Raw genomic sequence first — 11,672 nt, 5'->3', positions numbered from 1 at the left:
CCTGGTTGCTCCATGAAGCCTGCTTGTTCAGTCATTTGGTCGTCCTTCATTAATCCCACCCCCTGCTGGCCTGGTCATAGGCAGCCATCTTATGAGGCTGTGATGGTCAATTTGCATATCACCTCATTATTATATAGGATATTGCAGGTGGATTTTCACATTTTATAAAGACAGAATCACAATGGTCCTAGTTACCCTATTGATTGACCAACAAAAAAATGAGGAAAATATGCCCTGGCCAGGGTGGTTCAGGTGGTTGAGTGTTATCTCATACACCAAAAGTTGCCAGTTCGATTCCAACTCAGGGCACGTGCACTGGTAGTGGGTTTGATCCCCCAGTGCAGGAGGCAACTGGTTGATGTTCCACTCTTACGTTGATGTTTCTCTCTGTGTGTTCTTCCCCCTTCCTCTCTCTCTCTAAAAATGAATAAAAATATTTTTACATGGAAAAAATAATGAAACAATGGTTTTGAAGATCCTGTGGAACACACAATAAATGACAGTGATTTCTGAAAGACATGAAACAAATGAGGTGACCCCTGTTAATGCTTCAGCTTCCTGCTAGCCTCTTCAGCCACAGGGCAGGGAGAGAGATATCTGGATAATCCAGGACTCATTAAGTTGAGATGACAAAGCTAAGTGTATTAAGCCAACTTGACTTTGCAAGATAGGAAAGAGCTTCACAGAAAACTATAGCGATCTGCCAAGTACAGAGAATCTTCCTTCAATATTCAGCACATACATGTGTGAAAACTAACCCAAGGTTAGAGAAATGATTAGAGAAACCAGTATCTGGTGTTCACATAGGGCCAGGTATAGTGCCTTTTCTTACCAGACAGACTCAAAAGTCCTGCAATACAAGAACAGTTGGGTATATTACTAACAGGTTTTTGCATTGGTAGAGAAGAATGCTTAGTCCAAGATTACTATTCCAGGTCCACCTAACAAATTTTACTATCAAGACCCCAAAGTATAAGACTGTTTCCAAGAAAGCTTAAATGCGTCTCACAATAAAGCTCAAGAATACTTACAGGAATACATTCATACCCAGGACCCTACAGGCAAAAATTACAATACTGTTGATCAAAATTTACCATTGGGTAAAGGAGCAGAACCCATACTGAAAAGAAAAAGCAGCCAAGCAAGGCTGACTCAGAAAAGACAAAGATGTTAGCTGAGACCAGTTTGGCTCAATGGATAGAGCGTCGGCCTGCGGACTGAAAGGTCCCGAGTTTGATTCCGGTCAAGGGCATGTACCTTGGTTGCGGGCATATCCCCAGTAGGGGGTGTGCAAGAGGCAGCTAATCGATGACTGTCTCTCATCGATGGTTCTAACTCTCTACCTCTCTCCCTTCCTCTCTGTACAAAATCAATAAAATATATTTTTTTAAAAAAAGAAAGAAAGGAAAAAGAAAAGACAAAGATGTTAGAATAAGTAAGAACACTACACAGTTATTATAAACTAGAGGCCCAGTGCACAAAATTCTTGCATGGGGGTGTCCCTCAGCCCAACCTGCACCCTCTCTACTCTTGGATCCCTGTGGGATTGGACCTAAACAGGCAGTTGGACATCCTTCTCACAATCCAGGACTACTGGATCCCAACCACTTGCCTGCCTCTGCCTGATTGCCCCTAACTGCTTCTGCCTGCCAGACTGATCACCCCCTAACCACTCTCCTGCTAGCCTGATCAATGCCTAACTGCTCCCTGACCAGCACAATTTCCCCTGACTGTCCTCCTCTGCCATCCTGGTCACCCCCAACTACCCTCCCCTGAAGGTCTGGGTCCCCCCAACTGCCTGGAATTGGGTTGGGTCTCTGTAGTCTGGAGCTTCCAACTCCTTCCTCTATGGAGAGGCCGCAGAAACCTCTGCAGTCAGACCTCTCTGCGTGCACTCACTTGCACACGACTGTACACCCTGCCCACTGCGGCTCCAAGCTCCCCCAGGTCTCCCAGACTCTGAGTCTCCAAGTGCCTTTCTCTACAGTCCAGACTCCACCCATTTGAGCCTGGGTTCATGGGGTTTCAGACAGAGTTGGGGTTTAGTGCAGTTGGAACTGAGGTTCAGTGCAGTCAGGGGCTTTCTTTCCCCTCCCTCCAGCCAGGCACTCGGCCACCCTTCCTCTCTGTGTGCGAGTGTCTCCCTACCTCAGCATTTTGCGGCTTTCCTGATCTGTGAGCTTCTCTCCTTCTTTCTAGTTGTAGATTTTTCCACTCAGCCAGCTTCCCTGTGGTTCTATCTTTTAGTTGTTGTTTTGAAATTGTTGTGCAAGGCGGCAGCTTAGGTGCTTACCTAGACCGCCATCTTGGTTTCTCCCAAAAGACAATCTTTAAAGAAGAAGAAGAAGAAGAAGAAGAAGAAGAAGAAGAAGAAGAAGAAGAAGAAGAAGAAGAAGAGAAGGCATTATAAGAATTGGTATTTTAGGAGAAACCAAGATGGCGGCATAGGGTAGACACCCGAATGCAGCCTACCACAACAAATTTGAATTTAGAACTGAAAAACAGGGGAGGCATTGCCCTGAAGCGCCAGACGGCTGGCTGAGAGGAGGCTCTGCCATCTGGGAAGGAGAGAGAAGGCACGCTGAACCTCAGGAACTGTGAAGGTACAAAGAACTGTGTGTGCGAAAAGGTGCTGGCTTAATCCCGGTGCGGAGAGGAAGGGCCAGACCAAGATTGCTGCTGGCTTACTCCTTGCACTCAGAGAGGGTGGGCCGGGCTGAGTTTGCTACTGGCTTAATCCTGGCGCGGAGAGGGCGAACAGCTAATGCAGCTGGCTTTCTTGTCCGAGAGGAAAACAGAATCAACCTATTGCTCTGATAAACGGCCCCAGACAGGGAGAGGCCAGACTGTCAGGCAGTGGGCAGAGATCTTTTGGAGGTGTGTGAAGCCAGAGGCCATTACTGCGGGACTTGGGGAGGAGCCGAAGGGAAAACAAAGTTTGTCTGCACCAACCCAAGACTCCACCCTACCTGTGGCTGAGCACAGAAGCTCTCCCAGAGGCTGGCTTTCTCTAAGGAGGGACTTGCAGGAATCCAAAGCTTGTCTGCGCCTTTACCAAAGAGGTGTGTGCGTGCCTGCAACCAATCTTCCAAAACTCTCCACGAACAGGACTTTTCTAAGGCGAGACTGACAGGGAACCAAAGATTGTCTGCGACACCCCGAGACCCCGCCCTATTCAAGCAGAGTACGGAAACCCTCCTATCTGAGACACTGCTGATCCTCACAGCCAATTGGCTTGGAGATCAACGCTTCCCAGTGATACCAACAATAAGCAAGGCTTAACAACAAGACTGCACACACAGCCCACAAAGGGCTACACCAAGACTGTCCACCGCAGGTAACTGGGAAGGCTGTGCTACTGGGCTCTACCAGAACACCTAGCACACAAAGCTATTCCATCAAATCAGGGAAACAACTAAAATGCAGACAAGAAGAAGGACACAAAGGAAGGAGATGGAGGAAAAGAAAAGATTGGACATTGAGTTCAAAACTACAGTTATAAGGTTATTCAACAATATCCTAAAAAAGGCCGATAAAATAAATGAGACCTATGAGGATATGAAAAGGGAGCAACTAGAAATAATAAGGGATCAACAAGAAATGAAGAAAACATTGTCTGAAATAAAAAATATTATACAAAGTCCTAAAAACAGACTGGAAGATTGCAAGAATGAAGACAAAGATTTAGAACACAAAGAGCCAGAGGACACTCCTCTGCAGAAGGGAGAAGATAAGAGAATCCAGAAAGTTGAAGATAGTGTAAGAAACCTCTGGGACAATTTCAAGCGAACCAACATCAGAATTATGGGGATTCCAGAAGAGAGAGAGCAAGATACCGAAAGAGTACTAGAAGAAATAGTGACAGAAAAATTCCCCCACCTGGGGAAAGAAATAGACTTACAAGTCCAGGAAGCCCGCAGAACCCCAAACAAAAGGAATCCAAGGAGGACCACACCAAGACATATCATAATTAAAATTCCAAGAGCAAAAGACAAAGAGAGAATATTAAAAGCAGCAAGAGAAAAGCAGGTAGTGACCTATAAAGGAGCACCTATATGATTGTCAGCTGATTTCTCAACAGAAACCATGCAGGCCAGACGGGAATGGCAAGAAATATTCAAGGTGATGAATAACAAGAACCTACAGCCAAAAATAATCTACCCAGCAAAGCTATCACTCAGAATCAAAGGACAGATAAAGAGCTTCACAAAAAAAAAAAAAGCTAAAAGAGTTCATCACCACCAAACCAGAATTACCTCAATATGAATTGCTGAAGGAGGTTATTTAGGAAGAGGAAGAAGATAAAGATAAAAATTATGATCAACAAATACGTAGCTATCAACAAGTGAATCTAAAAACCAAGGGAATTTAAAAATCTGATGAACAATATTAACGGGTGAATATAATAGAATCAGAGGTATGGAAGGGGAGTGGACTGACGATTCTTAGGGAAAAGGGGAGTGGGGGTGTGGGAAGAGACTGAACAAAAACTGTGCACCTATGGATGAGGACAATGGGGGATGGGGAAAGGACAGAGGATGGGGTGGGAACCTGGTGAAGGGGAGCAATTGAGGGGGGGAAGAGGATCACATTTGTAATAATCTGAACAATAAAGATTTATTAAAAAAAAAAAGAAAAGAAAAGAAAAAAGAATTGGTATTTTAGCAGATTTCTTGTCTAAAGCAATGCAACATCTTGAAAATACTGAAAGAGACTTAGAAAAGGAGATTTGCAACAAGAAGAAACCAAAAAAAAAAAAAAAAAAAAAAATACTAACGCAGAATTCTATCCATTTTAGAAAACCTGGATATTTAATTGTAGGTTTAAAGTTACCCCAAAAATAAATTTAATCAACATCATACACAAATATAAATTTCAGTTTGGTTAAAGATAGAAAGGTCAACCTAGAGTTTTATATCAAGCAAAAAAATATTTTTAATATTTTTAATATTTTTTTAATTTCAAGAGAGAGAGGAAAGGAAAGGCATGGAGAGAGAGAAACATCAATGTCAGAGCAAAATATTGATTGGCTACCTCTTAAATGACCCTCTGCTGTGAATGAAGCCTACAACCTGGACATGGGCCCTGAATAGGAATCAAACCACCAATCTTTTGGTACCCTGGATAATGCCCAACCAACTGAACAATACCATCCAGGGCAAAAATTATTTTTTAAAATAAAGACTTTTCAGAAGAAAAAGGCTAAAAGAATTCACCACCAGCCCTGCACTACAAGAAATTTAGGAAAGTCCTTAACGCAGAAGAAATTTGACACAATATGGATATATGGATCTACCCAAATGAATGAAGAGGATCAGAAATTGTAACTACATAAGTATATACAATTTTGTTCTTATTAATAAAACTAATAACAATGTTGTATGAGGTTAATAACATATGTAGAAGTAAAATGTATGATGACAATGACATAAAAATTCAGTAAGAGAGAAATGGAGGTATATTATTATAAGATGCTAATTCTATATGTGAAATGGTATGATAATATTTGAATATCATTAAAGATGTATACAATAATCTCTAAATCAATCATTAAAATAATGAAACAAAAGAAAAACATAGTGAAAAGGCCAATAAACAGATAAAATGGAAAACCAAGATGGTAGCATAGCCGAAACCGGTTTGGCTCAGTGGTAGAGCGTCAGTCTGTGGACTGAAAGGTCCCAGGTTCAATTCTGGTCAAGGGCACGTACATTGGATGCGGGCACATCCCCAGTAGGGGGTGTGCAGGAGGCAGCTGGTCGATGTTTCTCTCTCATTGACGTTTCTAGCTCTCTATCCCTTTCTCCTCCTCTCTGTAAAAAATCAATAAAATATATTTTTTTTAAAAAAGATGGTAGCATAGATAAATGCCTATACTCACAGCTTCCCACAACCACATCAAAATTACAATTAAAAGCAGAACAACCATCATTCAGAACTGTTCGAAAGCTGGCTGAATGGAAGTCCCACAACTAGAGAAGTAAAAAAATAAAGCACATTGAGACTGGTAGGAGGGGCACATTGAGCCTTGCCTGTCCTGGCTCAGACTTCATGCTTCGCTAAAATCTCTCAAATAAGCTGCTGCTGGTGTCAGCATGCCCCAAAACTATCAATAAAAGGCCCAAGATCTTTCTTTACAGCTTAGCCTCACCTAGGTACCTCCAAGCCCAATAAAAAGAGCAAACAGAAGCCATCTGCAGGACCCTCTGTAGTTCTGGCCAGGTGGCCTCAGGCAGTAGCTGACTTTATACCTCCCAGGGTTCCCTAGAGCCAGTGCACTTGGTGTACAGCTTCAGACCATAGCAGATTACAACTCTATACATCCACAAGCAATACACTCAAGAGGCAGACTCAGTGAGAACCAGACCCACTGAAGCAAGTCCTGCTCCATAGGGTGTTTCTTGCACAGCAGCTCTCCCACTGTAGTCACAGCTGGTACTCACAGCCAATTGGCCTGGAGGTCAACTCCTCCTAATGACACCAACAGCAATCAAGGTTCAACTATAAGACTGTGCACACAGCCCACATAGGGACATACTTAGAGTGCCCGGCCCAGGTGACTGGGGAGGCTGTGCCACGAGGCCCTGTAGAATACCTACTACACAAGGCCACTCTACCAATTCCAGAAGATATAGCAGCTCTAGCTAATACATAGAAACAAACACAAGGAAGCAGCCAGAATGCGAAGACAAAAAAAAAAACAAAAAAAAACATGTCATAAATTTAAAATATAGAGCTAGCAAACTTTTGGATACAAAGTTCAAAACTATAATCATAAGGTTACTAAAGAATCTTCATGAGACTTTCAAGAATCTTAGTGAGAATGTTGAAGACATGAAAATGGGCTAGTCAGAAACTAAGCATATACTAACGGAAATAAAGGACAATTTATTTTCCAGGGATTCAACAGTAGATAGAGAATTTTGAGAATCAAATCAATTATTTGAAATATTAGGAAGCAAAAAAGACCCAATCAGAAGAGCAAAAAGAATCCAAAAATATGAAGATAGTGTAAAGAGGCTTTGGGACAACTTCAAGCATACCAATATTCTCATTGTGGTAGTGCCAGAAGGAGAAGGGGAAGAGCAAGCTATTGAAAACCTATTCGAAGAAATAACGACAGAAAACTTCCCCACCTGGTGAAAGAAATAAACTTACAAGTCCAGGAAGCACTGAGAGTCCCAAATAAGAGGACCCTGAAGAGGACCACATTAAGTCAGATCATAATTAAAATGCCAATGGTTAAAGACAAAAAAAAAAAAAATCTTAAAAGCAGCAAAAGAAAATCAGTTAGTTCCTATTAAGGAGCACCCATATGACTGTCAGCTGATTTCTCAACAGAAACTTTTCAGACCAGAAGGGAGTGGCAAGAAATATTCAAAGTGATAAATAATAAGAACTTATAACCAGATTACTCTACTCAGAAAAGCTCTCATTTAGAATTGAAGGTCTGATAAAGAACTTCATAAACAAGGAAAAACTAAAGAAATTGATCACCACCAAACCAATATTACATGAAATATTGAAGGATATTATTTAAGTAGGGGAGGAGGAGGAAAAAGAAGGAGAAGGAGAATGAAGAGGAGGAGAACGAGGAGGAGGAGGAGAAGGAGGAGAAGAAGAAGGAGGAGGAGAAGGAGGAGGAGGAGAAGAAAAAATTATAATAATAATAATAGACAAATATGTAAAATGACCATACTCCATGATGCCCACAGCCAATCAGATGTGAGTATGCAAATTAACCCAACAAAAATGGCGAGCCTGTGGGCCCAACAAACATGGCATTCCCACCTCCCGGCCACTCGGGACCTACACACATAGGTGCCAAGTGGCTGGGGGCATGGTGGGCATCCCCAGGACCCTGCCCGCTTTGAACCTGTGGCCAGTGCACACTCAGGGCCAAGTGGCCAAGGTCCCAGTGATGCCACTGGAATGTCTGGTTCTGTCAGCCCAGCCTGGGGGCAGCTGGAGTTCTCAGTCCTTTTCATTTGTGCGGCTGCTGAACTGGAAGCAGGAATCAAGAGCATGGGGAGCACCAGGAATTCTGAAAATTATACTACACTTGATCTTAGCCAAAAGGCCGAGAAGAGATAATTCTGAGAATTATAGTTATGATGGCACCCCCTGGACCTGAAGCAGAAGCCCAGAGTGCAGGGAGCACCAGGAATGCTGGGAATCATAGTTCTGGTGGCAGACGTGTTGCAGGATCTCCTAGACACTGGAGCAAAGTGAGCCTGGAGCAAGTTACTGTTGTGGTGGGGGACGGAGGGAAAGCAAAGGTGAGAGACATAAATAAAGTTGCAGCGTTGAGGAAAAATTAAAGGGAAGCTATCCTGCAACTTCTAGGAAATCTCCATCAATAGAGCAAAGAAAAAAAAAAAAGACCTCTATTATTCTGTGAGCACCACAAACTGGGTTGGGGTCTCAGACAATTAGCTCATATGATTGCTAAGACAGACAGGATTGGAGAGGACTCCCTGAGGGCTCCCAGATTGGAGAGGGTGTAGATTGGACTAAGGGACCCACCCCCCATGTATGAATCTTCATGCACTGGGCCCCTAGTATGAATAATAAAATGGCAACAAATACATATCTATCAACAGTTGAATCTAAAAATCAAAATAAACCAACAAGAAATCTAATGAACAAAATAAACTGGTGAATAAAATAGAATCAGAGGCATGGAAGCCTGGAACAGATTGATGAGTCTCAGAAGGAGGTGGGGAGGATAGATTAACCAAAGATTTTACCTATGGACACAGACAGTAGGTGGTGAAGGCCTGGGACAGGGTGGAAACTTGGTGGAGGAGAGCAATGTGGAGCGAGGGGGGAAGGGGGGACACGACATCTCTAATACTCTCAACAATAAAGATTTTTAAAAAGAGAGATATATATAAAATTGAGCCTTTAAAAAATACTAGTCTAAAAAAATGCAATGAAAGAACAGGGGGATATGAAAGAGTTGGAACAAATAGAAAACAAATGGTGAGATTACATACTCAAATCTAAGCACACCAATAATCACATTAAATGTAAATGGTCTAATTAACCCAATTAAGAGGCAGAGATTTTTTTAATTGGCTTTTTTTTAATATATTTTATTGATTCTACACAGAGAGGAATTGAGAGGGACAGAGAGCCAGAAACGTCGATGAGAGAGAAACAGCGACCAGCTGCCTCCTACACACCCCCCACCGGGGATGTGCCCGAAACCAAGGTATTATACATGCCCTTGACCAGAATCTAACCCGGGACTCTTCAGTCCGCAGGCCAACGCTCTATCTACTGAGCCAAGCCGGTCCCGGCTTTAATTGGCTTTTTAAAAGACCCAACTATGCCCTGCCCACAAGAAGTGCACTATAAATATAAAGATAAAAATATTAAGGTGGTGACAGAGTACTTGAAAGATACCAAAGAAGAATTAAAACTAAGATATAGAGTAACCAACTGACATCTAGCTGAACAGAAATCTTATAACCAAAGATTTATAGAATAAGCCACATCAAGATTGGTAGGAAGAAAGGAGATGTGAGAAGGGTCGGCCCCACTCTCACAGGCAGAAGATGAAAATACAGAGGGATGTCTCAGCTACAAAGTTTCCTCCTGAGGATCACTGGGTCTCAACCCCATGCAAGGCTTCTAAGCCCAGAGCACCAGAGCAGGAAAAGGCATCCATAAGGCATCTGGAGAGAGTAGTCTTGGATTCAGTCTCTTGCTTTTCATTACTTTGTATACCTCATGCCATTCTCTTCTGGCCTGGAGTGTTTCTATTGAGGAATTAGTTGGCAGTCTAATGGGAGCTCCCTTGTAGGTAACTTTCTGTCTCTCTACTGCTAACTTTAAGATTCATTCTTTGTCTTTATCATTTGCCATTTTATTTTTTTTAATAAGTTTTTATTGTTCATATTATTACAAATGTTCCTTCCCACCACCACCACCACCATTGCTCTCCTCCACCAGGTTCCCACCCCACCCTCTGCCCTTTCCCCACTCCCCATTGTCCTCATCCATAGGTGCACAGTTTATGTTCAGTCTCTTCCCACATCCCCCTCTCCCCTTTTCCCCAAGAATCGTCAGTTCACTTCCCTTCCATACCTCTGATTTTATTATATTCAACAGTTAATATTGTTCATCAGATTTTTTTAATTTCCTTGGTTTTTAGATTCACTTGTTGATAGTTATGTATTTGTTGTTCATAATTTTTATCTTTATTTACTTTCTCTTCTGAAAGAACCCCCTTCAGCAATTCATATAATTCTGGTTTGGTGTTGATGAACTCCTTCAGCTTTTTTTTTTTTTAGTGAAGCTCTTTATCTAGCCTTCGATTCTGAGTGATAGCTTTGCTGGATAGATTATCTTTGGCTGTAGGTTCTTACTATTCATCACCTTGAATATTTCTTGGCATTCCCATCTGGTCTGCATGGTTTCTGTTGAGAAGTCAGCTGACAATCGTATAGGTGCTCCTTTATAGGTAACTACCTGCTTTGCTCTTGCTGCTTTTAATATTCTCTCTTTGTCTTTTGCTCTTGGAATTTGATGTGTCTTGGTGTGGTCCTCTTTGGATTCCTTTTGTTTGGAGTTCTGTGCGCTTCCTGGACTTGTAAGTCTAATTCTTTCACCAGGTGGGGGAAGTTTTCTGTCACTATTTCTTTCAGTATGTTTTTGATATCTTGCTCTCTCTCATCTTCTGGGACCCCCATAATTCTGAGGTTGGTTCGCTTGAAGTTGTCCCAGAGGTTTCTTACATTATCTTCAATTTTCTGGATTCTCTTGCCTTCTAGCTTCTGTGGAGGAGTGTCTTCTGGTTCTTTATGTTCCAAATCTTTGACTTGATTCTTGCGATCTTCCATTCTGTTTTTAGGACTCTGTAAAATATTTTTTATTTCAGACAATGTATTCTTTATTTCTTGTTGATCCCTTATCATTTCTTGTTGATTCCTTATTAATTCTAGTTGATCTCTTTTCATATCCTCATAGGTCTTATCCATCTTTTCTAGGAAATTCTTGAAAAAACCTTATAAGCGTAGATTTGAATTCTATATCCAGACACTTTTTGTCCTCCATTTCTTTCGTTTGTGATCTATTTCGTTGTCACATTTTGCAGTTACAGATGGGACGGTATTTCAGGGTGGAACCTACAGCTTTGCCTTCTGTCAGCCCCGCCCTCTGCAGCTCCTGCGTCTCAGGGTCCTTCAGTTCTCGCTGCAAAGCACTTCTGAGATATAGGTGCCCTTGATTTTTGCCTGCTGCCAAACAGTCTATGCTCTCCCCCAATGAGCCCGGTATTGGGGTTCAGTTCAGTTGGAGGTGGCGTTCAGAGCAGACTGGGGCCCCAGTCTCCTTCCGGCCAGGGCAATCCCACGGCACAACCAATCGTCCCTTCTCTGTGCACAATGTGCGCGCTTCTGGGACCTCCTTTCGCTGCTCCCCCAGGGTTCCGCCTTATAGCCCAGCTCCCTATGGATGAGCCTGGGTCCCCGGGGTCTGGCCTGGAACTGGGGTTCAGAGAAGTCAGAACTGGGGCCCAACACAGTCGGAGTTTTATCTCCTTCCCTCTAGGGAATGCCAGCCAGGCACTCGGCCTCCTTCCTCTCCGGCTCCGTCCACTCCGAGAGTCGTGTGTCTCCGTACCTTGGGCTTTTACAGCTCCTCTGTGCTTCCTTCTGGTTTTC

Source organism: Pipistrellus kuhlii, unplaced genomic scaffold, assembly GCF_014108245.1.
Source record: "Pipistrellus kuhlii isolate mPipKuh1 unplaced genomic scaffold, mPipKuh1.p scaffold_m20_p_35, whole genome shotgun sequence".
In the NCBI taxonomy this organism is placed as follows: domain Eukaryota; kingdom Metazoa; phylum Chordata; class Mammalia; order Chiroptera; family Vespertilionidae; genus Pipistrellus; species Pipistrellus kuhlii.
This window is presented reverse-complemented; position numbering follows the sequence as displayed.